Raw genomic sequence first — 2,875 nt, 5'->3', positions numbered from 1 at the left:
ATGCTCTAATCCTTTCCCTGTTCTTCCTCCTCCTGTCTGCCTGGGCTGCCCTGTGGCCATGCCCATGGCCCAAAAGCAAACTGTGTTTCTCACCTATCCCCACCTAGGCACCCAGGAGGCTCTTAGAGGAGGGGCTTCGAAGCTCTGCTGTGCCTCTTAGCTCAGCGTTTCAGGGGGAGAAAATAAAACAAAAGGGAGATAAGAGCTGCGGGACACAGAAGTGAAATAGCAGATCAGCACCAAGGAACAGCTAGGTGAGCTAAGGTGGAAGACAGTGGTCAAAAAGGAGCAGAAATGGACTACATAAGAGAAAATGTAAGGAAGATAGTGGTACAAACAAAACCCAGAATCCCACGTTGCTTTCAACAAGTGGAACTATCAGGAAAGTGGTTATCACATTGCTGGCTATGTAATTGCCAGAGGCACTAACACTGCTCTGGTCTGTGGTCGAGAGACTTGAGGCTGGTTTAAACAATCTTAAAGTCCAGGTGATTCTCTATCTTGGACTTTTTTTCCGCCTTCTTTTTTTTCAACTGAGAAGCTACATTAAAAATATTTGTGATGAAAAGCCAAGTATACTGGTATTCCATGCAGGAAATACCAGTATTATTGCATTTACATATGACTTCAATTTGCTTCCCTTATGCATACAAATCACGATACTGCTTTTAATAACACAGTCACCTGCCTTATTCACCGCATGAGAGAAACCTACCTTGGGAAAAAAACTGAACTATATGATGGAAAAGACTAACATCTACAGGATTTGCACCTCATCCTTTACAAGAGATATAAAGTGATTAACACAAGGTATCACAGAAAGAAAAGCAAGGATAGTCTTCTTGTCAAAGTATTCTATTTTTATAGTTGAAAAATAAATAGAAATATCTCTTTTATCCCTTTTTACACTTACTAACTGCGTGCTCTTTGTTTGTGAATTCCTAATGCAAGGCACCTGGGCTTAGGTTGGCAAAGGTACCAAATACTCCCACCTGAAATGAATGGGAGTTGTGCTTTCAGCATATAAAGAATCATGAGATGCCAAATGTTTCAAAAGGAACTGTAAAATGTTAGGTACCCAAAGTCAATAGGCCCTGTTGAAAGTTGCAGTGTTAGTATTTTAGGTTGCTCCTTCTGAGATGGGATGTATCCTTCTTTCTCATAAGCATTTTGAACTGCTGAATTAATCTTCCTTTGTGAATGACTTGCATACTTAGGTAAGGACATCACAGGGAGGGGGGAAACAAAACATGGTTTTGTACTAATTCTGGAGTTTGAAGATGTTGTCTTATATAAAGCCTAAAACCGAAGAAAAGGGATGCTTAGTAACTGAATGAGACTTTGTTGCACGATGTGTGTTCTTATTTCAGAACCACGCCACAGTACCTTTCTACAAGGATATAGATCAGTCTTACATAAATCCCATTTGTTCTTAGTTGTTACCTTGGGTTTTTCTAATTCTGAGTTCTTCACTCTGCTATTCTTCATGTTCTCTTACTGGAGAATCTTGTTGTTAGCTGAAATATCTGAGTCCGTGGAAATAATCATGCATGATGATGGATAGGATACTTTTCAAAGCACTTGTCATAGAGTTCCCCATACAATAAGATGAAAAATTAGGCATAGCTATTTCTCCACTAGGGTACCAGGTGCCCATAAAAATGGTAATTTTCAGAAATTAATCAATAAATATGGCTAATTATTGGCAAATAGCCTAAAGCAATCCTACTTTCTAGGGCTCTGATCATCTCATAACTCATATGTTAGGCAGGGTCTGGCTTGGATCAGTATGTAGCTGTGAATCCCCTGGGAAAAGCTTGGGAGCTCTAGGCTGTGCTAGTGGCTATTCAGTAGGTGGCATTATATCCCTAAAGATGGTGCCAAGACAGTCCCATCACAGGGTATTTCATAAAGTAACTTCCAAGCATAAACCTCATTTTTGGCCCCCATTTGTCCTTACAGTTAAATAATCCCACACCTTTTCCTTTCTGCAGAGGGTGCGAATGGAGGTGTAGGTTTCAGCATTCCTACCAAGTCCCAGGGGGATTCTGTGTTCAGCCTCCCACAGAGGGATGTGAGCACCCAAACTGCATCACCTCAAGCACCAAGGAATCCCTCAGAAACCCTTCCTGTCTGTCAGAGACCTATGTTTTGGTACCCAAGTTCCAGCTGGTGGCTTGTGTGTGCCAACCCTTCATCTCTAGTGAAACTCTGAGACTGGGCATTAGTAAATTTTCTCAACTAAGAAGCCCATGAAACTTGCAGATATCAGTCTTGATGCTGCACAGAAGATAGCCTGAATTTACTGAAGGGTGGGAACTTGTTGCCTACTTAGTTCAGAGCTGAGGGTTCCACTTGCTGGTAGGGTTCAGAAAGACTCACAGAGAAGCAAAAATAAAGCAGAATTTTTTAATATTTGTTGGGAAGGAGATTGTTGAAGGTAAGACGTAGTTAAGAGACAGAACAGATATTTAAGGTACTTGCCCATTACTTCAGCATTTAAAAGAAATTCAAGCTGCAAATAGTCTTCTGTTACAGTAAGCCAAGCCAGAGAAATAAGGGACAGACTGGACCCAGATCCCATAGAGGTTTATGAAGCTTTTTAACAACATGTTCTCTGTGTATTCCTGTTGACCTCCAGAGCCTAAATTTCATTGAAAGTGGATGGACAGACCTGTAATTTCTCAGCTGACCTTTGAAAATAGGATTAATTCCTAAAACTCTGAAGTACTTTGGCAAACTTTATCCTCAGTTGTTCCCGTAGAGACAATGAGCAACATTGCATTTTAAGTTTCCTACTACATGCCTTTTTCTCCTTCCACAGTGTCTCCTATTCAGGACTTGACAGGGAGGGTTTGAACATAAGTGATCCACT

Source organism: Falco biarmicus, chromosome 5 (assembly GCF_023638135.1).
Source record: "Falco biarmicus isolate bFalBia1 chromosome 5, bFalBia1.pri, whole genome shotgun sequence".
NCBI lineage: Eukaryota > Metazoa > Chordata > Aves > Falconiformes > Falconidae > Falco > Falco biarmicus.
This window is presented reverse-complemented; position numbering follows the sequence as displayed.